We start from the raw sequence: 6,000 nt of genomic DNA, 5'->3' as shown, positions 1-6,000 counted from the left end.
GTTTGGAGTGTCACATTATTCTTCTGAGCAACATGAAATTGGTACTTCTGGGATAAAGAATCAATTGACAGAGGAGGTTTTTTTTCCTCTGTCATTTAAAAATGTAATGTTTAAAAAGTTAAGTGGGACCATACCTAAAAGGGGGGAGGGGAGAATACTAGCATTAAAAACAGGATGACAGAACCTGTTAAAATTACCTTTATGGCGTTTCCTTGACAGACCAGGGATAACAGGGAATTTTTGCTTTTGTTCCAAATTGCCTGATCCTTGGCAAATCTATGCTATTACTTCCTTTCCTGGTCTTTGTTTTCCTCACCAATATTTAAGATTCTTCTTGTGGGAGAAGCTATCTTGCTATATGGTTTGCCTGATGTAAACACACTGATCTCAAGTTGTGATTTAGTTATTTGTTAACTAGTGTATTTTGTGTCCTAGCTTCTGCAGATGCACAGAACTTGTCAGGTCTAGCAGTGTAAGCATCATTTCTTAATTTAAAAGTTAGTTGGATTTAACTCGTTTTGTTTTTATACTGCCTCTCGTTGTTAGCATTTCACGTATGCCCCGTTAGGTGGGCTTTGTTCCGCTCGGGCCTGCGCTGCTTTGCCCTTTCTCGGTTATTCCCACCCTGCAGATCTCAGCTGCTCCTGAGGGCGGGCGGCTGAGCCGTGAGGCTGCAGCAGGCGCTGCACGGGCCTCGTGTGCGGCACAGCCACTGCTGTCATGGTGCGGGGACACATCCCCTGTCCATCGCAGCCACTGCTGTCATGGTGCGGGGACACATCCCCTGTCCATCGCAGCCACTGCTGTCATGGTGCGGGGACACATCTCCTTTTGGCACTGGCTGCAGCAAAGGGGCTCTAGCCAGCGTGTGGGCCCCGTTTGGCAGGCCTGGCTGGCCTCCGTTCCCCTGAGCTCTTCCCAGGTGGGTCTGGGAAGTGGCAAAGGGGAGGGGGTGGCTTTGCCTTATCGCTGAAAGCGAGTTCATTGTGCTTAATCCCCTTTAACTGCAGCAATTACCCAGTAAATAGGTGTCAGCTGGTGCTGCTTAGAGAGATGATTACTTTTGCTGCCTGATGAAACAGGAGGAAAAAAATCGTCCTTAGTGTTTAAAGGGAGAAGGTAAGAGTTTTATAGTCCGTTTTACTGGGACTAAAGGCAATCTGCTCCTGCCCAGAAGAAATGGCTCCTGCTATTTCGGGAGCAAAGAGACGTTCTGCTCTCATTTCTGACATAGGAGGCAGGAGCATTCATCAGGTAAGATTTCTCCTGAAGCAGGCAATCCTGTCTTGATGATCTTTGAAGATATGTAGTAATATGAGCCGATAAGCACTAGGAAGGTACTCATAAAATTAGTGGTGATATCCCATGTTTTTAGGAACTCTTTTAACTAGGATAAGAGTAATTTAAACACTTGCTGAAAGCGAAATAGTCAGACTAACAGGTCAAGAATATTTAGTGTAGCATATATATGGGGCCTCTTTTATGTATTATATGTTTTAGCTGACAGCAGGGATTAGGAATGATACTTCCCTGTATTGTAATAGCTCCAGTATTGAGCTAGCAAACAGGGATAGTCCCAGAACCTTACTTCCCACTCTGCTATAGCTGTTTAAAATCTGTTCATCCTATTAGATCAAGTTTTGCTATCTTCCTACCAAAGATGAGTGTCTGAACATGTTTTTTTTTTAGTTCCCTTCCAATTTATGCACATGCATAATTGTATACACAGGTAGATTACTCTGTGGGAGACTTGTAATTGATGATAGCTTTTATTTATGCCCAAGTAGATTTGCTTTTAAACTAGGATTGCTCTGCTCTCACTTGCTGGGCTAGTGGCACAGAGGCCTGGCAAAATGCTCCTGTGCTTATAGTATCTGTGAGATGTGGGGAGAGTATGAGCAGAATTGGACCCTGAATGTCAATATCCTTTCAATTTTACTATGAAAATTGTTACCTCTTATTTATGGGTAATTGATAACGTAGAAAACCAAACAGAGCAGTTCACTAATGATTGGATTTGTGATCTGGTTTTGGGTTTGCTATGGCTTTGCAGGGTGACTGCAGATAAGCCAGGTATGTGCTCTGTGCTTCAGCTTTCCCATTTGTCCATGCAGATAAGCCTGACCTCAGTAGAACTGCTGTAAGAGACTGATGAACAGTGCTGCAGAGAAGCTAAGGTGGTCTTGCTGCTGCACATCACAGGTGATTTTTTTTTTGCCTGAGAATTTGAAAGGTTTGGGACTGCAGATTAATGCACCTGGAATGCTTGTTTATTTGGGTTTGGTATACATTTATTTAAGGGTAGAGAAAGGTGATCCTTTGGGGACACTTAAAGCAGTTTGAGTGGAGGATTATGAATTTTTCCCTTGAGATCCTTGATGCCTGAGAACTCCTCGCCTGCCAGAACTCCTCACCACCTCTTTGCCTGCTGGTAAGGAATTTACTGGTTGGTGTGTAGTGCTCTAAAGAATTTTAAGCCAATTCTTATGTACTTAACAAGTATTAGAAAACAAAAATGCATATGTTTGTGGTTTTTAAGGCAGACTGGCTACAAGGAAAGGATGGATATAATTAAGTTAATAAAATCTCATTCTGAAGGTTTCTTGTGCTATAGGAGGGTCCTCTGAAGCACTGGTGGATGAGGGAGAGGGAAAGGTGGCTGTGCCTAATTTGTTACAATTTATATAATTTTACCATAATTATCTATGAATGGATGGGCAGGATGACATTTATTCACAGAAAACCATTTTGCTAATGCATCATACGACTGCATGTTGGCAGACTTGGGTTTTGGCCAGTACTTGCAATGAAATACTGTCTCATCATGGTTTATTTCTCCTTCCTGCTTCTGTGGGAAAGAGTAGTGCTCATACCAACAGAGGACAGCCTGCAGAAATGGCACCAGGGCTCTGCTTCAGAGGCTTGTTTACATTGGAACGTGCTATAGGTTACATCAGAGTCAGAGCAGTGCCACTGCCGTCTGGTTGTTCCTGCTCCAGAAAGCATTTGTTTGTTTGTTTCTTTCTTGCTACATGTCTAGTTCAAAATAAACTGAAAAAAATACTTATACAAAAAAGGATATATTCTATTTAAAGTGCCATTTGAAATTCATTGCTTTAGATTTAGCATATTTTTCTTGTATATAAAAAAGGCCCAAACTTGGTATAGATAGTCTTAAATGTTTTTAAGAATTGTAAACAGATTTCAGTCTTGTTAATTTCAAAAAGTATTAATGCTGAAATTGTTTTATATATGGTAAATTAGCAAGTTTTAACACCTTCTAATCTGTTATAATATCAGTAAAAATCTTCCATCCCTATTACAAAGACTATATTGAGCCTCAACAGAAACAGCAAGACATTTAATCTTCTACTTCAGCTTTCCCTTTGGGAAGAAACAGGCCTGAGCCATTAAATGGAATATCCAGGCAAAGATGGTTTATGTGACCTTAAGAAAGAGAAATTGCTTCAGTGAAGTGCAATGTTACCAGGGATAGCACATGCTGAGTGAGGTAGGCACGGAGCAATATGATAAGCTGGAAGATGGGAGTCATAAAGCCAAGCACTGAGGGTGGTTTGGAGTGTGAGGAAGAGAGTGGAGATGCAAGATGGGGTTGGAGGTGTCTTGCAGGTGAGTAGAGGAAGTTACGTATGAGGTAGCTAGAAAGGCAGTGAGGAGAGTGGGATGGAGAGTTGTTTTGTGGTGAAATGAGAAGGAAAGCAGGTGGATTCTGTGCCGGTGGTTTGAGGAGGGGTTTGGAGAGATGGGGCAAAAATTGGGGTAGTTTCTTCCATGGCACGTTTAGCTAGAATTTTAAGCTGATACTCTTCTGCCTGTGTAACAAACTATAGTGTACAACATACCCTCCTGTCACTGATTTCCCTCCCTCGCTGTAACTGAGATAGGTTAGACTGAGGAAGAAATTTATTTTTTTTTTAACCAAACTATCAAATTGTACTTTGAAATGGTAAATCCAATTTCACAGAATGTAGTACTGGATGATAAATGCTACAAGCACATGACACAAAGTTCTGAGCTGCCACATAGTGCATAGTCCCTCTGTTGGCTCAGATTTGATCAGCTGTTTTGAAAAGTGCAAGGTCTGTGGTAAACTGGGCATCACCTGTTGCTGCCATGCTAGCTTTGGGACGGCTGCAGGCAGGGGGGTGATATTAATCTGATGTGAGCACTGTGGCACGTGTTTGGGTTAACTCAACAGAAATGCAATCACGTGTTAAATATGTGCTGCTGGGTATTTTGGCAGCATAGACCTGTGAGATGGGACTGCAGGTGGTGGGAGCAGCTGCCTCATCCACCTCTGCTGAGGTGGGGGTGCTGTCAGCCAGAGGCAGAACAGGCTTTTGAAGCATGCTAAGATATGATTGCTCATAGCTTTCTCTGTTTTTCTTCAGTTATTTGATTCACCTGCTAACATGGGCTTAACAGGCTTGCAGAAGTGAAAATTGTGCTTCAGGTGAAAATTGATAAGCTGAAGATTAAAAATCCTCTATAAATGTGCCCATAAACCACGATTTTTGAGCTTTTCAAACTTTTAAATAGAGGAGCATGTTCCTGTACAGCAAATCTACATATTGCATTGCCTTTTGGAGGGTTTTCTGAGAGTTATTCACAAGATGCCAGCAATCCTCTGACAGCAGGATGGGAAGCAGTACTTTGCCAACATGAGGCCTTATTCCCTGAGCACCTGCTTTCCCTTTGCTTTCCCTTTTCTTCTGTCGCTTTTGACTGCTCCAGGTCCCAGTCCTGTTAACCTGTCCCTCATGTTCTCTCTCTGCGGCGCGGTGGGTTCTTTCTCCAGAGCTGATCCAAAAGCAGGACCGTGTAATAGCACTCCCGGACTGCTGTCCACTCGTCCAGCCTCCCCTGAGAATAAATGTTTCTGTGATGTGGCTTCACATCCCATTCTGGCTTCCTACTACAATTTCCTCCACCGCTTTAGCGCAGCAAATTGCACCGTGCGTGTTTGTGTTTCTCGGGAGGCTGCTGCCGGCGATGCCACAGCAGCGGCAATCCCTACGTACTGCTTTCCTGGGCATCCCACCCGGGAGCGCTGCCGGGCAGCCCCGGGGCCACGGCGGCACCGCCGGTGCCCGCGGCCGCGGGGCAGCCCCGGCCAAGTGTTGGAGCGCGGGGCGCGGCCGGGCCGCGGGACCCCGGCCCGAGCGCAGCCCGGCGCTGAGGCGGGCGGGGCCCCGCGCCCCTCCCTCGCTCCGTCCCTCCCTCCCTCGCTCCCCTCCCCGCGGAAGATGGCGGCCGGGCGGCGCGGCGGCGGCGGCTCCCCCAGCGGCCGGACGGACGCGCAGCGCCCCGGAGCCGGCGGGCCGCGACCGGCCTGAGCGCTGCTCGCGGCGCCGGGGGACGCCCGTCCGCTCTCCCTCCGGGACCCGTGCCCTGCCCGCCCGGCGGGGCCTCCTTGCGGCAGGTGAGGTGGAGGAGGAGGGCAGCGCGGTGGCGGCGGCCCGGCCCGCTCCGGCTCGGAGGGCGGCGGGGCTGAGCGAGCGGGGCCGGGGGAAGTTGTGCCGGCCGGGGGCGATGGTCGCGGGTGCGGGCGGTCTGTGAGGGGCGGCCGGAGCGTGGGAGGAGGCGGGGGGGCCGGCCCGGGCCGGGCGGTGCGGAGGGCGCTGCCCCCCGCCCCGGAGCCACCTGTGCGGCCGGGGGACCCCGCCGGGAGCCCACTCCGGGGGACCCGTGCCCCAGCGCGGTGCTCCGTTGCCGGCCGTGCCCGGGGCCGAAGGTTTCGCAGCCTTTCACGGCTGCTTTTGTCGTGTCGGGTGCTGGGCCCCCGACACGCGGCTGGGATTGGCACCCCTGCCCCATCGCGGCTGCCGCCCCTCGGAGCCCCCGTGCTCCGGCCGCCGGCGGGGAGCGGGGTCCTGGGCCGGAGCTGCGCTCCCGGCCTCGCTCCAGCTTTGTTTACCCCGCGGCGTCGCGCTGCAGGCGCCGAGGCTGCGGAGTACGGCGGGACCGGCGCCCGAGTAG

At 49.2% G+C, this 6,000-nt stretch overlaps 1 protein-coding gene across 3 annotated transcripts in view; it reads left to right on the top strand.

Annotated features, from left to right (window-relative positions):
- Positions 1-5,368: 5,368 nt before the first annotated feature.
- Positions 5,369-6,000, top strand: part of NDST2 (N-deacetylase and N-sulfotransferase 2) — a 126,732-nt gene continuing 126,100 nt past the window's right edge. The window contains exon 1 of one of the 3 annotated variants that reach the window (XM_063163784.1): positions 5,369-5,443. The gene's annotated coding sequence lies outside the window, so the exon portion shown is untranslated. The remainder of the gene's footprint in view (positions 5,444-6,000) is intronic. The other 2 variants (XM_063163781.1, XM_063163783.1) reach the window with 2 other exon arrangements.

Source organism: Melospiza melodia, chromosome 9, assembly GCF_035770615.1.
Source record: "Melospiza melodia melodia isolate bMelMel2 chromosome 9, bMelMel2.pri, whole genome shotgun sequence".
NCBI classification, from domain to species: domain Eukaryota; kingdom Metazoa; phylum Chordata; class Aves; order Passeriformes; family Passerellidae; genus Melospiza; species Melospiza melodia.
The sequence above is the reverse complement of the archived record's forward strand: the minus strand, read 5'-3'. Positions and strand labels throughout refer to the sequence as shown.